At 45.1% G+C, this 20,339-nt stretch overlaps 1 long non-coding RNA gene across 1 annotated transcript; it reads left to right on the forward strand.

Moving 5' to 3' along the window:
- Nucleotides 1-171: 171 nt before the first annotated feature.
- On the forward strand, nt 172-13,582 carry LOC119566602. The gene is made up of 3 exons (XR_005225871.2): nt 172-1,637; nt 10,490-10,547; nt 12,505-13,582. It is a non-coding gene; the product is annotated as an uncharacterized LOC119566602 (long non-coding RNA).
- The last annotated feature ends 6,757 nt before the right edge of the window (nt 13,583-20,339 follow it).

Below are 20,339 nucleotides of genomic sequence, written 5' to 3' on the forward strand. Positions count from 1 at the left end.
TAAAGGGAACACAAAAATCTTTCCTTACTTGTGACTTTCGAGTCAGCTGGGAGATGTCTGCTCCAGCAGTGAAGACCTAAAAGAGGAGTAGGATGGAACTGTAATTGGATGTACTTGTATTTGAAGACACAAGCTGCAAGATGATCAAAAACTCAGGCACATGATATAACAGTGAGGAAACAGCCTAAATTAGGAGCTCTGGGGGAAGGGGTTTACCACAGGGTTATAAGGATATGAATAAGTTACTTGGGAAGGCAATTGGAGCTGACTATAAATTCAAGGAATTGAAGGACTAGCAAATGAAGAGGCAGGAACACAAAATTAAAAGAAATCATAAAACCAGTCTTGCCCTGTTGAGTCAGAGAGCTCAGAAGTTCTTTGGTTGATTTTTGCTGCAGAGGGAATACGGGGGAAACTGCCAATGAATTTCAAGCTGTAAAAGCTCCAATTTGATCACGGGCATTTTATTGTCAATATTTTAAGACATCAGTACGTTAACTGATTCTGAAATCTAACTGTAAAAGCCAGGAGACAGGATCCTCTTATGGTCACGTTGGCTTTTTCTCACAAACGCCCATTTTCAACCTTATCTCATAGATTTTGAATAATCACCTGGAACCAGAACATACAGTAACAGAGCTGCCTGTTTATAAGTGTATGGAAAAGAGAACCAATGTCTTCACAACTGGGAACCTGAAGTTCAGTTTCTGAGTCCATATTTCCATACTCAAATAACAATGATGGGACTTTCAAAGATGCTGACCCACCCACAGTCTCATGGACATGTGGGCTTAGGAGCTGAATCTCTGCACTCAGGCCCTGATTCAGAAAGATGCTTAACCACATGAGTAATTGGGTTGATCTTGGTCGAACTACTCGTGGTCTTAAAGCTAGGCACGTATTTAAGTTCCTTGCTGAATTGGGTCTCCATATGTGCTGGATTCTGTGCTCTATGGGCAGGCAATCCTGTAGAGAACTTGGGAGTCTGTATTCCCCCAGGGAGGGAGTAGGATGGGCATCTCGGAGCTGGAACTGGTATCAGCCCTCTGTTTCCCTGGAGATACAGAGCCAGTCTTAGAGATGGGCAAGTATTGTAGCCATGTGGGGCACACTCAGCCGGCCAAAGCTTTGGAGCTGGGATTGGTGGAAATACAGCTTTTTTTTAAAAAGCAAGAAGATCGAGGCAGGGGTTGGGCATCATGTAGAGGGGGGAGCAGTGGACATCCCCTGCTAGAGGGGAGAAACGGCACCTCCTAAGCTTTGTTGGGCAGACAAGGTCTCTTACTCTGATTTACCACACAGGATGTAAGGGAGCCCTGATCTCTGATGGAGGCTTCTAGGAGCTACGGCAATACAAATAAGTGAAAAGGTGGGGAGGAAAGGGAACAAATATGATCGTGTGATTTCTTGTTCGTCCACATAGGCATCATGTTTCCCTTCTATTTTAGTCCTTAATTACATGGTGGCTTTGGCAGCAAGGTTGGATTTACACTTTCTTTTTAATACACTACAGGGCATTGGAGGACAAAGTGGGCATGAAAAGGAGCAAGAGCCAAGTGAAATAAAGCAGACAGTAGAAAGGTGTGGGGGAGGGGACTACTCCGTGAGAGCGAGGATGCTGAGCCTGGCAAAAATCGGTGAGTAGGAAAGGCAATGTTAAAGCAGTTGCTGAGTTTGTATTAAGTAGCAGCAGTAAGAAGAAAGCTAGCAATGAATTTACAGGCAGCAGCAAATATTCGGCCACTTGGAAGAGCTAAATTAAGGATCAGGTTAATTGCAGCCAAGCAGTCAAACAAGACCAGGAACGAATGGGTTAAGAAAGTCAGGTTAGTTAAGCAGCATCTCCCAGAGTAATTGCAAGCAATCCATGAAAGGGCAGCAATCCCACAAGCTGACAAACTCATTTAACAGCAGGTGGAATGCCAACCAATGGGCACACTTTCACCACTGACAAGGAAGTGTGCGGGAGCAGCGGTGGTGCCTGGGGGCCGATGTGTCATTGGCAGGGCCACAGTCAGTTATACCTATTGGCTCCAAAAGGCACCACATATACACCTAAAGACTGCCAGGGGAGCGGGCAGTTGCCTCCCTGGTCCCCCATTAGCTCCACCACTGTGCAGGAGGCTGCGAGGGCTTCCGCAGCCTAGTAGGTGACTCAGACTGTGGGTAAGACTCAGATTGTGTTGCTGAGAGTGTGGCCAGCTCATGTGCCTTTATTGAGACTCAAGATATTTGCTGGTTCTCTTATGGCCTTAGCTCCTGGAGTCAAGTGATTACATGAGAATCTCAGCTTTTGTTGAAAAACTGACCATTTCTAGCGCTCATGGCTGTGGAGGAAAGCTTTAAAATGTGACCTGACTCTGTCCTGAAGGCTCAGAAACCAGAAGGCAAATGAAAAGCCCCCACATTGTATTTTTTTTAAATAACCCCTGAATTCATTATTTTTGGAGGTCTGATTCATGAGTTTTGAAAGGATGGGGTTGGCCGTGCTGCTGACAGCTTTCAGTGAACTACAAAGGTGGCAACCTTCTTTCAAGAGCTGCAGCCGATATTTTCAGACATAGCTGTCTAGTGCTAGGTGCATAATATGCAACCTGACTTTCCAACATGCTCAGAACCCTGCATCCCCAAAGGCATCAACAGGAGCAGCTGGGTGTTCAGCACTCTTGAAAACCAGCCCTCTGCTTTGGACACCTAACTTTAGGCTCTTGTGTTTTTAAAATCTTGGCCAAATTCTTTATCTTCTCTTACTGAAATGGAATCTCACCTAGGCTGGGCAAAAAAACCAATAGAAGGGCTCAAACGTTGAGACATATGATTCTAAGACCCCAACCCTGCAGCAGACGTGTCTGGGATTTACAGTCTGAGCCACTGAAATCCAAGGGAAATTTTGCATTGACACCTTTGGGCCCTGCTCCTGCAATCTGAACCCCTGCAGGATCCTGGACAGCAAATGCAGGCCCAGGCCCTGCAGTTCTATTGCTTGTTAGTTTCCTCTAATTATTGGTGCCTTACCCCAGGGCGGTATTTGTTTGTTTTGGGTGGGTAATTTGCTTTTCTTTACAACCTTCCCAATACGTTTTGACTTACTGTAACTTGATTAAAATATTTGCGATGAAACCCGCTTGCCCATATTTCTATATTGTAGTGTTGGCTTGTGATGGAAAGATACACCACCTAGGAGTGTGCTGGAGGCTTGGTTTTTGCATTCACAAGTTGCTATAGAAAACTTTTCAACCAAGGAACATTTTGGTTGGTACTTATTTAAATTGGATCCTCTTAAAATAGTACGTGTTCTTTCAGAAGCCTTTTCTGTCTTCAATTTCTTAGTAGCTACTGGAAAATATTAAGTATGCATTCACAGTGCTAAAAAGAATAGAAATCTCAGAGCAATCAGGTCTGTGTGGGATGCTTAGAGCTTTATCATCTTTTGAAGTGATTATTTCCACATTAAGATACCTAGGGTTTGAAGTGATCATAATGTGATTTCTGCGGTTGAAAGATACCAAGTATGAAAGGATAGGATTGGCCGTGTGTATGTGCAAAGAATGATTATCACCAGTGTTTCTATGTGCATTCTCACAGCAGATTGCTGAAGTGTTAATACCCATCCGTATATAATTGGTCTTAAAGCTATTGATTCTGGGAACCTGCTTCTGTCATCTGAGAACTTCTCTGGATGAAACCAATTTCAAAGAAAATAATGTTTGGTACGGTACATCTGTTTGTTTTTGTTGTCTCTCTCTATTATTAGTAGCAGGAGATTTCGCCTCACCTGGAAAAATAGCGAGCGCTGCCACACAGAGCTGGGAAAGTAATCTTGTATCACAGGTCTTGCTTTGAGAACGGGAGGGCACGGGACTCAGAGCAGTACAATGCTAGAAGAAAGCTGAGCACAAACACCGTTCTACCGAAGGCAGCGTTGCCAGCTCTGCGCAGGAGTCTTGTGATTTTTTGGGAGCACTTCTTACTTGCTTCTCGCAAGCAATTCCTGGCAACTCAGGGATTTGCAACTCAGTTGTAGCTGGTGTTTCTCTTCTCGCTTCAGCCATTAGATACCCATCATGGCAGCCTAGGCTGTGGCCTGCCCCTTCAGGCTGCCCCCCTTAGAGGCTGCTGCAGCGCTTGAGCCTGCTGCCTGAGTCTGCGTCCCTGGTGTGTGATGTCTGCATAGAGCCGAGAAGCAGCAGCTAATGGGAGCCAGCCAAGCTGCCAGAGACTGCTTCACCCATCCGCTTCACCCGGTATAATGCTGAGCTGGGGGAGGATAAAGGAACCTAGGACCCCAGGCCTCCTCCACCACTGCAGGGCTGCTATATGGGAGCAGGAGAGGGCATGGGGGAAAGGGACAGGTGCTGAGAGAGGGCAGGGCAGCTGGACAGGGACATGATCCGAGGGATGGGGGCCAAGTCCCCGGGAGGGAGCTGGGCAGTGTTTGGAGTGCAGCAGGGAGAGAGTTGGTGGACACGTGGTCAGTCCAACGTAAAAGGGATGTGTCAACTTCCTCAGATTAGTGGCTGTATTTTTGTGTGTGGCTGGGGGACATATTAAATTGACTATGATGGAAGGGGGAAGGCCCATAGGCTACAATAGAGACTATTCCAATTTTCCCATCACTGTCTGTGGACTTTCTCTTTTCTCTTGTTGCTTTTAGTGTGGTCCCAGTCCTGGCTGAGTTTCCTGAAACACGCATGCACCAAAAGAACAGTTTATTCCCGCAGCAGCTCAAACATCATAAAATGGAGAGAAAAAAAGTTTGGCTTAAAATCATGGTTTATTTAAAATTCTTATTTCTTTTTGTCTGACTCATGATTTTTGAACTTGCGAGGTTGGCAAAACTCTAAATAAATTATTCCAAAAGACAAGAACCAATGGAAAGCCAAATTGTCCTCATGCTGCAGTTCTGTGACTGCTGCTTGCACAAAATTAGCTTTATATAGTAGCAACTTGAGTAAATAGCTACATGAATTATGCTATCTAGTGGCTCTGGCTGGCTGTTCAAACCAATATGGATCTCACTCCACAATTTCGGTCATACTTTAAGAACTGACCCCAAGACCATACAGCTTAGTGATTTCCCTCCTCCTACCTCATGCAGTACACTAGAGAGAGAAAGTGGGGGTGGTAATACCTTTTATTGGACCAACTTCTGTTAGTGAGAGAGACAAACCTGTGAGCTGACACGGAGCTCTTCTTCTGCTCTGAGAAATGTGCTCAGAGTGTTATACTCTGTGTAAGCTTCAAAACGTGTCATTCTCCACAAAATATGATGGTCCATCACTCACTTTCTCTCTAGGGTCCAACATGGCTTCACTAACACTGCATACAACATTATGCAGTGTGCTACTACTGTAGTTCAATTGATTTAGAAGCTGCAGCAACATCTTGGTTTGGGGTTTTATGTTTACACAAGATTACTAAGTGTTATCAGTTGCTTCATGTTCTAATCTTCCCTGTGTGCTGCAACAAAGCTTCTCAACAATGCTTCTTAAAGAATTAAGTTATCAAATGGAAACACTCTTCACATGTTTATAGTAGTACATCTGGGTGGAGGTATTAGATTTTTTAATGTCTCTGCAATTAACTTATTGTAGGGCTCTGCAGCTTTTGAGATATGTTAGAATATATTTTATATTGTGTTAATGGTCAAGTTGGCAGCCATATCAATAAAGAAAAAAATCTTATCATTGACACCTATTTGAGTGGCGCATGAAAAAAAAAAAAGAAAAAGAAAACTCGAAACATTTGTGCTCCAGACTGTCACCTGGAATGTATTGGGGGCCTTTCTCCAAGGAGAAGAGGTGGAATTGCTGATTGGAATTTTTTCATCAAAACACTTTTTTGACAAAAAAACAGAAAGCAAAAATTTGTTTAAAAAAGAAAAATCTCTTTGGTTTTTGCAAATAAATAATTGTTACTGAAAACCAGATATTTTTATCAAAAATGGCCTTCAAAAATAAAACAATACATTTCACAGAACATTTTAGAAAAACTTAAAATTTCCCACAAAAATAATTGGCTTTTTGGCCCAGATCTACAAATGTGTTTGAGAGCACTTTCTATTCACTAATGAGCCAAGCAGAATGTAACCTTTATAACTGCTCAGGTGAGGAAGTCAAGAAAAAACACTGGAAATAAGAGCTATAGTTAAAATACTAGATGAGCAAGAGAAACTTAATGCAAGAAACTAGTGTAAGATCTTTGAGGCAGTTACCTTACCTTCCTGTGTATTTGTGCAGTGCCTAGCATATTGGAGCCTTGATCCTCCCTGGGGCCTCTGGGTGCTAACAGCAATATAAATATTAAAGTTATTACAATCCTTTAGTAGTTTCAAGTGTTCAGTTCAGTTTCTCAGATGTAACCCCGGGGGCTGGAGCTAGGAGTGTGGCAGCACCCCCTGGCTTGAAGTGGTTTACAGTTTGGTTCAATGGCTCTCAGCACCTCCAGTATACAAATTGTTCCAACGCCCCTGTGTAACACTGTCACATGTGGGTCCTGCTTCTTGCATCCAGCCATGCTGTATTAAACACAGAACCTGAATGGAAGCCAATTTGGCTTCCTCCCAGTTCTGGGTGGGCAGAGGTCAGGTCAGGTCAGCCCTCCCAGTGTCAGTTGCATCAGCCTTAGGGTTGTTCTGACCTATATACGGCTGAAAACAGCTCCAAGGGACAATTCCAACAGCCAGGACTAGCCAGAGCATAATACCCCTTTCCTCCACACCATGTCCCCGACACCAGGGACTGCCCATGGAGTGGCATACAGCTGCTTTGTTGACTAAATTGGAGGCATTCATGGAGAGTTGGTTAATTTGGCCTTTACCATCCCTTTGTGCCACTGAACTCGCACAATCCAAGATATAAAAGAGGAGAGGTAGATTAATAGGGTGGGTCCTGCTACTGATTCATCATATAGACTGGGCATGTTGCCTTATCCCTGTGTCCTATTGCTGTTCTCTTGCCATTCCCTGCTCCACTAAAATATATATGAAGCAGGGCCCTCTGGAACAGACATTATGTGATCATATAATTAGAGACTGTATCATAATACACAGGCACAGATGAGCTGAATTAGGCCTGCCCAGGCTACCTTAATTCTGTCATTTCCTAACAGCTGAGTGCTCGACTTTTCAACCTTAACTTTCTATGAACATCGTGGTTTTAGATGTATTATTAATACAGAGGGGAAGCCACTGCCTCGATGTGATCTTTGTTCCCATCCCTTTCACAGCTGTTCCAATCAGTCCCTGCTTCTAGTTCAATGCTTCCCCTTCCTGCTACCTAGATGCTGCTCCTTCAATCTGCCTGTCTATTCCTGGCACAGTGAGCCCACTGTTGCTGCTTTATTTTCTTGCCACAGCAGTACAAGACCTGGCTGAAGGATTCAGCAGCACTTTTCTGTTCGTTTGCTAGCTTGACAAATTTTAATTGTACCCTTGAGGGGTAACTCAGGCCCTCTAACCTCTGTCAGTCTGCCTTGCTGCTCACACCCTAGCCCAGCAGCCAATCTCTTCTCCCAGGGGCTTTTGTGACTCCCTAATCGAAGGACCCGGCTTTTAACCTTAGTTTGTGACAATAAGCATCAAAGTGTTCTGTAGGCTGCTGTATTTTGCAGGGAAGCACGTGGCACATGGATCATCCTGTCCACTTAGAGCTCCTCCTCCCTGCAGACGACAGTGGATGCCCTGCTCTGCAGCGCGTGCTCCCGGGAGAAACATTGAATTCCCGCACGGGAGAGACAGTCAACTGGACCATTCCACCTTTCCGCCCCTTTGTGGGGAGGAGAACAGCATGCATCAGACTTGCCCTCTGTCACAGCCAATTTCTCTCCCTCATCTTTGCTAACATACCTGTTACAGTTTGCTGTAAAGGATCCCTTGCCTGTTTAAAGATTTGATGATGATGTGCTGCTCCTGTGATATCTAACTCTGGCCTTCTCCCGGCCACACCTGGCCTGGGCTAGAAGCTGCACCCAAGACAGCAGAGCCTGAAAACAGCACTGTCTGTGTGTGTATGTCCAGTTGTCCCCGAGTCATACAGTGTGGCCTTTAGGGCTAGCCTGCTTGCTTGCCTATATATCTTTTCTTATAGGTTTCTTATTTTCTTATGGTTTTGATTGTTTGTTTTATTATAATAGGTTTATATTAAAATAGTTTGGCTATAATGCAAGGGACCTACAGGCCATATCCTGTGTGTTAAGCTAAGGCAAGGTTAGCATACATATATCTGGGACCTTTCACCCAGCTAGATAGTGATAAGTTAAAGCATAAGGTCCATGTATGGCAGCGACCTTTAACTTAGATAGATAAAGGATGCGTTGAAGCAGGTTGGCTTAGGGAGCTTTCTGAAGCTCATGCCCTCTGTAAACAGGTACACCATAAGGAAAGAACCGGGAGGACAAAAATAACAAATGTGACAATGATCTAATACAGCGGTTCTCAACCTGTGGGTCGGGACCCAATTTTAATGGGGTCACCAGGGCTGGCTTAGACTTGCTGGGGCCCAGGGCCAAAGCGCAAGCCCCACTGCCCAGGCCAATGCCAAAGTCCGAGCCGCACCACCTGGGGCCGAAGCCAGAGGGCTTCAGCTCTGGGCAGTAGGGCTCAGGTTACAAGCCCCCTGCATGGGGCTGAAACCCTTGGGCTTCGGCTTTGATTGTCCCTGCCCTGAGCAGTGGGGCTTGGGCTTTGGCTTTGCCCTCTCACCCCAGCTGGGGCAGCGGGGTTCAGGCAGGATCAGGCATCAGTCCCCCGCCTGTTGGGGTTGTGTAGTAATTTTTGTTGTCAGAAGGGGGTCGCGGTGCAATGAAGTTTGAGAACCCCTGATCTAATGTCAGGAATATGTGTGTATATGTCATCAATACGTACAAACCTACCAGCCTATGGAGTAAGTGTACCCCAGCATTTTGGTGGGTGAGGAAACTAAGTTTGGACATAGAAGAAGGGCTCAAGCACTGATGCTCTGTAAGAGGAGTGACCCACCATGCCAAGGAAGCATCTATGCATCTAAGAATCTAAGCACCTAAAAAGCTAGGCATCTAAGTTTCTAAGCTCCAAGCATCTTTCTTAGTTTATTAGTCTGTTAGTTAACTAACTGACTTAAAACTTAAAATTCAAGTGAATTTCTAAATTAGCTTCAATAGCTCTTAGCTCTCTAGCTTCTTCGAAGCTCTGCACCTCACTCATGAATTGAGGAACCCAAGGCAAGGCTGGTCCTTTGTCTCTTATTACCAAGTCATCAAGGAAGGGTGCGAGTATATTAATCAAAAGTTTTATAGTATATAATATCATATGTAGCTTTAGAACAATAATATTGGATTTGTAACGGATTATTTTACCATTTGATTACTATTTGATTATAATTCCATTTATCTCAATAAAAGTCTTTATATATTGGTATCAGTATAAGCATCCTGTCATACCCCCGAGGGACCTTTTGCATATTCTGGGACAAGAACCTTATTATCTTCCGATCAAATTGATTGGTGAGCCTATAAACCATACTATCCAAATTAATATTATTAACCTTCTTAATCAGGCAACAACGGTGACAGACTTCTGTCTTCTGATGGCTTTTAAGGACAGTGAAAATGTTGATTTGCATATTTTCCACTTTCCTAAAGTCCAGGGCTCTGGGGAGCTTAATCATATCCATTGTGTTTTCCTTTTTCCTTTTATCTTCTGGCCTTGGGCATTCTCTGTGGAACAGTTTCCTTTCCCTGTGGGTTCGCCCCCACCCCTCCTGCAATATGTAATGAGCAGTCAAGGAGTGATTTAATAAAGTGAGCCCCCAGGAACGTGTAGAGCTTTCCTTTATTGATTTCACAAGCACCTCTAGGCAATGCAGAGCTCATGCTAGTTCAGACTAGCAATAATGGTAAATCCGTCTCCTAGGAATATGAGGCAGCAGGTGCATTGAGGGTTTGAGCCAACGGAGAAGATTCTGGCTGATTTCCAAGGGCTTTGGATCGTGCCCTGAGAGGAGGGATAGGGGGTGGATGGTTGGGGGAGCACATAGCTGATCTCTTAGTAGGAAAGAAATAGGAGAGATTTCATCTCTCTTCCTTTCTTCTCCACACAGCACCCTCTATCAATGGGCAAGGAGACTTGATTTCTGGTGTAACGGATGGGCAGAATGGGATTGGATTGGGCCAGGTCAAGGCGTGTGCAGCAGGCAGAATAATAATTAAAATGTGTTTCCACCAGTAAACCCTACTGGGAGCCAGTTTGTCTTCACAATGTTGATCCAGCTAAGATCCCTCACAAGCTACATCAATAGGTTTTTGTAAACGCTCAACTTTAGGATCAACTATATGAAGTCAGACAAAATCAGTACTTCCCTCTTCCCTCCCCCCCAATCATAATGGCATTGGACAGGCCTATAGTAGCAGATACACGCATGCATAGAAAATTAATTGATCCAAACTACAAAGCAACCGAGCGAACTGGTGTAAAGGTTGTGAGCTCTAATGCTTTATGCCTAATGTTTTCCAGCTCTCTGATGATGCTAAAAATTTCAAGTCAGTGAATTGTTTGGAACAACCAGATTTATGTGAGTATTAGCCCTTAACTGATCAATGTTGAGCAGAATGTGAGTAGGAGGAACTTCTAGCGCACGGGTGGGCAAACTAGGGCCTGCGGGCCGAATCCGGCCCGCCAGCCCTTTTAAGCTGGCCCTCAAGCTCCTGCTGGGAGAGGGATTTGGTGCTTGTCCCACTCCCCAGCTGGAGTCAAGGGTCGCTCCATGCGGCTCCCAGAAGCAGTGGCATGGCCCTGTTCCTGCTCCTACGTGTAGGGGCAGCCAGGGGGCTCCGCTCTGCATGCTGCCTCCGCAGCGCCCACTGGCTGGGAACTGCGGCCAATGGGGGCTGCAGGGACAGCGCCTGCGGTTGAGGCAGCGCGCACAGCCACCTGGCTGTGCCTTTGCATAGGAGCTGGAGAGGGGACATGGCCACTGCTTCCGAGAGCCGCTCGAGGTAAGTGTTGCCCAGAGCCTACACCCCTGAGCCTTTCCCCATGCCCCAACCCCCTGCCCTAGCCCTGATCCCCCTCCCACTCTCCAAACCCCTGGATCCCAGCCCGGAGCACCCTCCTGCACCCCAAACTCCTCATCCCCAGCCCCACCCCAGAGCCCTCACCCCTCCTCCCCTTCCTGCACCCTACTCTCCCACCCCAGTCTGGAGCCCCCTCCTGCACCCTGAACTCCTCATTTCTGACCCCACCCTGGAGCCCGCACCCCCAACCAGAGCCCTCATACCCTCCTGCACCCCAACCCCAATTTTGTGAGCATTCATGGTCCGCCATACAATTTCTATTCCCAGATGTGGCCCTCGGGCCAAAAAGTTTGCCCACCCCTGTTCTAGAGTAAGGAAATGAGCTGGTATTTTGTCAAGCAGTGTCCAGTAAGTGTTGAATGCACACTGGCTGGTCATCTGCTTGTTAGGGCCCTTTGCCTAGCCAGATTTGCTACTATTATTTCTCCCTTATCTGGCTCTCCAAAGCATTGCCCCCCAAATCATTGCATTGTAGGCCTATGCCTCATGTGCCTACTCATTATTATGGCCATGAATAGCAGTCAGGTTTAGAATTCTGGCATTCCTGGGTCCCAGCCCCACCCTCAGGAGATGAGCTGACCTTTCAAAAAATTCTGTTTCTCAGGAAAAAGATTATGCTTAAAAGGTGGGATTTTCAGAAGTGCTCGGCATGCCCATTGACACCAATGCCACTGATTTCAGTGGGAGGAGAGTCGGACCAGCACTTAGTGTTTCTGAAAATCCCCTGAATTTCTATGAAGTTTAAAGTAACTTTCCTTTCCTGGAAGTCAAATGATTTATTAGCTTCACTGTAGCAGCAAAATAAGGTATAAAAATGCACACAGAATCGTGTTTTATAAAATGTTTGCAGAATTAAAAAGGAAACTCTCTCTCTCACTGTTATGGGGGGGGGATGGGGATTAATTTAGGAATAGAATAGAATAGTTAATTGGAGAAAATTGTCTCAATTTGACATTTTCAGGCTAATTTAAATGTTCTGGTATCTTTCACTGTAGAGAATCTTTAATAGGCCAGACTATCACCATCTGATGTAAGTTTTAGTGTTACCAACAAATATAGCTGAGGATATTTTTAGGAAAACAGTTTTTAGGAAATTGCCAACTGTAAGTGTTCAAATATGAGCCAGTCCCCCGCCCCAAATCAGGACATAAATGTAGTAAGTTTTTCTCCATTGTTTTAGTAGAGTTTCACTGTCTGTCTTAGATAGACTTTTGAAATGTGTTAAATTCATCTGGTCAAGTCCAGTTTCTGTTCAGGTGATGTCTAAAAAAAGGAAACAAATTACATCAGCTTCCCCAAGAGGGTTTCTCACATTTCCAGACACACCCGGCCCCAAACTCCCTGGTGGGTGTGCAAAGGTCTAAAGGAGGATAGGTGCAGTCTACTAATTCAGATAGGGATAGAAAGGAAATGGATGTTTTTGGAAGAGGAAACTCATCTCCTTCTTTACTCTAGGCACACTACCAACACCAGCTCTGGGAGAAAATGTTGGAGTTTTGCCAAGTCTTTGCCAGATAAAACTTGCAAATGTCCTCACTGTAGAGAGTCAACAGGTAACAAAACATGCTGTAAGAGCAACATTTGATTCTTCAGCTGCTTCTGTTCGAGCCATTGTTTCTGCGATCTCCATCAGAAGATATGCTAGGCTGAGGTTTCTGGAGGGAGCTCTGAAGATGTAAATCCAAGTTTGCGGATCTCTCCTTTGCGGGAGAAAGAGGGTGTAGCACTATAATGGAAGATGTCCTTGAAAAGAGGAGATGAGACGCACTGGGTGTTCCTCAGCAGTCAGGAGAAGACCTGGAATACCTGGTTTTCAAGTCCTAGAGATGGCAAAATCCATCATCTTCCTCCATTTCACACTTGATAAGGAAGATAATGATAACTTCTGCAATATCCTCCTTTAATAGCTTTCTCATCAAAGGAGAAGGTGTATCAAATTGTGAAAAAGAGGTAAATCATCTTCAACATCTGCGTTGGGCCTTACGCCCCAAGTGTGACATAATGCATGAGAACTGCAGTCCAATTTTAATCCATTTGCCCTCCTTACCTTTCAAAGACTGTGTGTGTCACTTCTTCCAGTACTGGGTATCTATAACCAGAGACAAGTGGATTTTAGAAAGCATTCACATGGGTCTCTGATACAATCTGAACCATTCCTCCTTCCGGTTTCCTCTCCCATCCCTATTTGGAGTCCCCTCTCACAACAGCCTGTTGAGATCAGAGGTTCTTGATCCTCTGAAGGTAGGGGCTATAGTCGAGGTACAGAGGCAGAGAATTTTATTCCAAATACTTCCCAGTTCAGAAGAAGGATGGAGATCTGTGCTGTATACTGGACCTCATAAAGCTCTGTACTTTCATCAGAAGACTCTGTTTTGGAATGCTAATTCTAGCCTCTATCATACTCATCCTTTCTCCAAAAGAAAAGGAGTACTTGTGGCACCTTAGAGACTAACCAATTTATTTGAGCATGAGCTTTCGTGAGCTACAGCTCACTTCATCGGATGCATACTGTGGAAACTGCAGAAGACATTATATACACAGAGACCATGAAACAATACCTCCTCCCACCCCACTCTCCTGCTGGTAATAGCTTATCTAAAGTGATCATCAAGTTGGGCCATTTCCAGCACAAATCCAGGTTTTTTCACCCCCCGCCCACACAAACTCACTCTCCTGCTATTACCAGGCTGTTACTCTGAAACCTTTCTCCAAAAGGTTTGTTTGCAACTGTAGAGTTAAGACACCTGTTTCCATAAGATGCTCTCATCACAAATACCTCCATTTCACTAGGAAGAAGGATCATTTTCAGTACAAGGTCCTCCCTTTTGGCCTTTCTACTGCCCCAAGAGTGTTTACAAAATGTACATCTGCAGTAGGCGCTCATTTAAGGGTTACACATTTACTTTTATTTGGACGATTTGTTAATGAACGTGCCATCAGAGGAAGACCTTTACCACACCATCTACTGCACATGCACTCTTAAATTGAAAAAATAAACTCTTTTGCAACGCTTTCAGAGCGTGTTCTTCATATGAGCTATCCTAGACTCTCACATAGGCAGAGTGCTTTGTCCTCAAGAGATTTCTGAAGAGCCAGGCATCAATAGACACTCTGCACCTTATCGCCTTGCCAAAGGGTCATATTTAGTGCTCTACCAAATTTGGCATCCGATGAAGTGAGCTGTAGCTCACGAAAGCTTATGCTCAAAAAAATTTGTTAGTCTCTGAGGTGCCACAAGTCCTCCTTTTCTTTTTACCAAATTCATGGTGCATTTTGGTCAATTTCATGGTCATAAGATTTTTTAAATAATAAATTTCATTATTTCAGCTATTTAAATCTGAAATTTCACAGTGGTGTAATTGTCGGGGTCCTGACCCAAAAAGGAGTCATGGGGAGGTCGCAAGGTTATTGTAGGGGGGGTTGCGGTACTGCTACTCTTACTTCTGCGCTGCTGCTGGCGGCGGCGCTGCCTTCAGAGCTGGGCAGCTGGAGAGCGGTGGCTGCTGGTCAGGAGCCCAGCTCTGAAGGCAGAGCCACCGCCAGCAGCAATGCAGAAGTAAGGATGGCATGGTATGGTATTGCCACCTTTACTTCTGCTCTGCTGCCTGCAGAGCTGGGCCCTCAGTCAGCAGCCACCACTCTCCGGCCGCCCAGCTCTGAAGGCAGAGCCGCCACCAGCAGCAACACAGAAGTAAGGATGGCACGGTATGGTATTGCCACCTTTACTTCTTTGCTGCTGTCTGCAGAGCTGGGCCCGCAGCAGCTGCCGCTCTCCGGCTGCCCAGCACAGAAGTAAGGATGGTGTGGTATGGTGTTGCCACCCTTCCTTCTGTGATGCTGCTGGTGGGGCGCTGCCTTCAGAGCTGGGCACCTGGCCAACAGCCACCGCTCTCTGGTTGCCCCCCCCAAATAACCTAGTGACACACACACACACACACACACCCTGCAACTCCCTTTTTGGTCAAGACCCTGAACTTGAGAAAGGCTGGTCTCCCCTGTGAAATCCATATAGTATAGGGTAAAAGCACACAAAAGACCAGATTTCACAGGGGAGACCAGATTTCATGGACCGTGATGTGTTTTTCATGGCCGTGAATTTGGTAGTGCCTTAGTCATACTCTACTTCAGATCGATGGGATTTATAGCTTCAGCAACTTACATAATTCCTTATGCACATCTCAAAATGAGAGCCCTGCAACACTGCCTGGCAGGCAACTACAGACCCGGTACAGACAGCATGTGTCAAAAACTGATCAGTCTGAAAAAGGTACTTCTGTCTCTGAAGTATTGGACTCAGCCTTACAACATCCTCAAAGGATAGCTTTCGACCATCCAGCTTGGTTTATAACTGTGACCACAGATGCATCCAGCACAGGCTGGGGAGCTCCCTGCAACAATTTGACAGTGCAGGGACTTTGGAACCCCCTAATAAGGTAGTTACATATCAGCCATTGTGAAGTTAGTGTGATGTGTTGGCCATTAAAAGCTTTTCTGCCTCCTCTCCAGCAGTCCAGTACAGGACAACACCACAGCGATGTTTTGTATAATCAAACAGGGAGGTGCCCATTCCCCACAGCTTTGGAGGGAGGCAATAAATCTGTGGGAATGGTGCATTCTCCACAATATGTATCCAGTAGCCTTGCACCCAGCAGGGAAAGAGAGCAACCTGGCGGACCAATGAAGGAGAAATATGATAGACGTTCATGAGTGGTCACTGAAAACGTCAGTACTAAAGGAGATCTTCGGCTGCTGGAGCCACCCAGACAAGGGCCTCTTCACAACCAAACACAATGTGAAATGCCAAAAAAATGTGTTCCAGAGCAGGAAGGGACAATCACTCTATTTGATGCATTCCTCCGAACCTGGAGCCAAGGGCTTCTAGATGCTTTTCCTCCCTTTTCCTCATATAGGAGGGTCATAAGAAAGAAAAAAAAGCAGGACAAGATTTTAAGCACACAGCAATGGTTCCCAAACTTGCTTCACCTCTTGGCAGGGATCCACCAGCCACTCCCTGTCAGCCCAGACCTACTGACCCAGTAAAATGATCGTTTATTATCCACACCTGAACTCCTTTCACCCCAGTGTGGGGTGATAGTTCCAAGTCCATTAATGAGCTATCTTGTTCAAAATATCTTAACAGTGTTATAATTTAAAATGGAAAAGATTCATAAGTGGGCAGATCCCAGCAATATACACCTGACCACGGCTCCAATCCATTCCATACTTGAGGCTTTGTTGCAGCATAAACTCTTGGGCCTGTCGCCATCATTGATTAAGGTTCATCTATCGGCAATATCTGCTGTCCATTCATTCATTAACAATAAATCAATGTGTGCCCATGAAATGGTTAAAACATTTCAAGATGATTTCAATGTCTACTCTCCTATCAGAAGCCCTATACCAGGGGTCTCAAAGTCCCAGCCTGAGGGCCATCTGCGGCCTAAGAACCTCCCCACTGTGGACCACGGAGGAGAGACCCATGCAGCCACGCTGCCGGCTCTGTCTGCTGCAGGCGCTGCCCCTCCCCCCCCAGATCCTATTGGCTGGGGGAGAGGGACAGCGATACCATCACTAGTCGCTGGGCAGAGTCAGTCATGGAGGCAGCATCACTTTTTTCCATAAGGAATATAAACAAATCAAAATCCCGAACACAGCTATCTGATGCCCACCTTGTTGCAATCCTGAAGGTTTCAACTGCTCAGTCACTGAGGCCAAACATCAAAAAACTGACAGAACTGAAGCATTGCCAGGTGTCTGGCAAACACTAAAAACTCTCTGGCAGGTGAAGAATTGTATAAAGTTGTATGACAGTTTTATTATTTCTGAGAAATTCGAAATAAAAAATACAATATAAAAGTTTTCTTTTCTGAACACCATCTTCAGTGACATTATTGGCCCACGGGGAGGATCTGAGGACTGGCACTGGCCTAAGGTAAATTGAGTTTGAGACCCCTGCCCTATACCTTCATGGGATCTTAATTTAGTTCTCATACAGCTAATGAAATGTCCATTTGAAACAATTGAAGAATGTTCTCTCTTTCACTTATTGGCTAATGCAGCATTGTAGGTTGTAATCAGATCTGCAAGAAGAGTGAGCGAATTATAGGGACTTATGGCAGAGCCACCATTTATGACTTTTTATAAGGACAAAGTAGTATTCAGTCATCCCAAATTTGTCCGCGACGTGATAGCAGATTTTCACATTAAGCAGTCAGTAAACCTACCCATTTAGGCATATAAGGGTGAAGCCAAACTGCATATGTTAGATGTAAGGAGAACTTTAGTTTACTATTTAGACAGCGCTAAAGAGTTCTGGCATTCTCCAACTCTGTACAGCTCCTATGCTAATAATAAAAAAAGGGGCAGGCTATATCTTCATAGACATTATCCAAATGGTTTAAGCTCTGTATACAAGAGGCCTACACTTTGGCTGGCATCCCGGTTCCTCAGGATAATCTCCCACTCTACGAGAGCTAAGGTGGCCTCAATGGCATGCCTTAAACCTGTGGTCCCCAAACTGTGGGGCATGCTCTCTAGGAGGGCATAGAGGAATGTCTGGGGGCACATCAGGGCATGGGTCAGCCCCCATGGGGGTGGGAAGGGAGTGCCACCTAGCTCTGCTCTGCCCCCAGCTCTGCTCTGGCCCTAACTGTGGCCCTGGCCTTGGTCCCTGGGCCCTGGCCCAGCCTGGCCATAGCTCTGGCCCCAGCTACAGCCCCTGAACCCAGCCACAGCTCTGGCCATGGCCCTGTTCCTGGCCCAGACTCCCAACTGTGGCTCTTGGGGGTGTTTGTGCAGACAGCAGCAAGGGGGGGCATGAGGTAAAAAATTTGGGGATCGCTGCCTTAGACACATATTAATTATAGAAATCTGTAAAGCTCCAAACACACTTTTACAAGACATTACTCTGTGGATCTAGTGTCCAGATCTGATGCTCAATTTGGCAGAGCAGGCCTTCAATCACTTTTTAATTAGGACTCCTCGTCCCATCTCCCTTAATGGGACTAATGCTTGCCAATCTATCTCACGAGTGGGAATATGCAGAGACCACTCGAAAGAGAAATGGAGGTTTCTTCCTTGTAACTGGAGTTTTCAGGGAAGGACTCTGTATGCTGACATTCCCTGCCTCCTCTTCCTCAGAGGCGTAATTAGAATGGATCTGAGGAGGCAGAGGACCTGAGGTGATCTTTGTGTTAAGTTCTCTTTGATTGCTTTGCCCTCAGAACATTCAGGAACAGTAAGGGTGAGGGACAAGAGAGGGCTTGAAAGTGTTTCAATGAGCACTGCTATTTAAGGTCCACTGTCTGAGCTGCACCTGGGTGGTGGATCCCATGAATGTGGAGAGCCCATGTCAAACTCCAGTTTTCAAGTAAGATAACCTTCCTTTCTTTTTTTTGTTTTGTTTGGTTGGTTGGAGGGTTTTTTTGTTTTTTTTTTTAGCTTTTAGTTTTCACTCTTTCAAGCTTTTCTAGCCTTCATGTTAGTGGAGAAACTTTTTTAACACAAAAGCTGAAATTTTGTTATCACATGATTCTGGAAGCTGGGACTTTGAGAGAAACACTAGTGAGAGCCTTGTGATAAAATCACAGGCATTGTTACAGTGTTGCCAATAAAAGTATGGCTTCTCTACAGTGCCTTTTATACTGAGGGATCCCAAAATGCTTTACATACTTAAACTATTATATTAGAAATCTACACAGCTATGCAGCAGCCACCACTGAACTAACATTAGCCTATTTCCCAGACCTATGTTTGTAAGTGACTAGAATTTGTATATAACATCTCTTTATTTAAACTGTTTCCAGGGCACTCACATCACAGACACAAGGGATCTTCAGGATTTTAGATCCACAGTCCTTGGGGCATGCGGGAGGGTAGCTGAGTCACATCTGAAACGGAGGAGGCTGCTGTCAGCTCTTCGCTCATGTGAAATCATAAATGTGTCACACATCTCATCACAAAGCTGAGCCCTTTAGTGAACACCACAAATATTCTTAGATTTGCTGTATTCAAACAATGGAGCAATCATGAGCTCTCTTCCAGATCACAGGATAAGTCCCTTAGAAATACAATAGCTTGACCAAAAAAAAGAGACTGCCAATTTCCTTTGTTTTGGAGGGGGTTGTCTTTCTTTCCCTCCCCATTGGTTTGCTTTCCACTGAGCTTGGGGTGATGCATGTGATATTCTTCTCTTCCATGTCATCTTCTCCTTGTGCATGGCTGCCCACTGATCTGTACCTATCATCCAGGAGAAAACCCATTATTTTGGCCTTCAGTTCCTTTAACAGGATTTCTCTGCTGGAAATTCTGCGAATCCAGTTTATCTCCTTTATGAATCCCCTCTGGGTTACCAGTGTGAATTCAGTTCAGCACTGGCCAAAAGCTGATTCTACCTTTTACCTGTTTAATCTCAGTCCAGTTGCCAGTGGATAGTTACCGAAATCACAAAAAACACCATCACAACTGGCACTAATTGGCAGTCTCAGTAGAGACACAAAAATTTTGAATAGACCTGGAGACTGAATTGTCTAAGGGCATTTCCTCCTGTCAGGGATGAGGCTATGTTGGGACACTGGTATTGGCCACTCTCCATGCTGCACCTGTTCTGCAGCCAAGGGGGGCATTGGACTCCATGATTTTGGTTGCTGGCTCTTTTCACCATCACTAAACTAACACAGAAAAATCCTTCCTCACTGAGTAGGGAATAAACTACTACATATTATTTGTCACATGCTGTATGTGGGCATCAGACTGCATGGAGATCCTGGAAAGGGATCAGCATTACTCTGCCACCAGTAAGATAACACTTCCACCTCAGCAGGCTCTGTGGCTATGTACTGAGCCATCCATGGGGCTTTTGCTATCTGAATCTGGGGAGATTCATAGCTTTGCACCTTCCAGAATGACTATTCTCTGGTAATGGGCCTGATTTACCTCTCACTTAGACCAGTATAGCTCCTGGTTCTCATTGGATTTTCACTTATTTCTGACTATGGCTATTGGCTAGATTCTGATCTCTGTTGCACCACTGTAAATATAGAGGAACTCAATTGATTTTGGAAGAATTACCTGGGGTAAATCCCAGTGTAATGAACATAAGAACCTGCCATTTATCTTCACATAGCATTGCTTTGACAAACATTTGCCTTTTCATAAACTTTTAAAGAATTCATTCATCTCCCTGAAAGTAATCGATAGATTAGATTCTCCATTTCTGCTTCTATAAACTGCCAGCCACTTTTGGAACCTGACTATTTGCATCACTAAAAATGGCTCCTGAAGGTATGAAT

This window comes from Chelonia mydas, chromosome 5, assembly GCF_015237465.2.
Source record: "Chelonia mydas isolate rCheMyd1 chromosome 5, rCheMyd1.pri.v2, whole genome shotgun sequence".
Taxonomy (NCBI): domain Eukaryota; kingdom Metazoa; phylum Chordata; order Testudines; family Cheloniidae; genus Chelonia; species Chelonia mydas.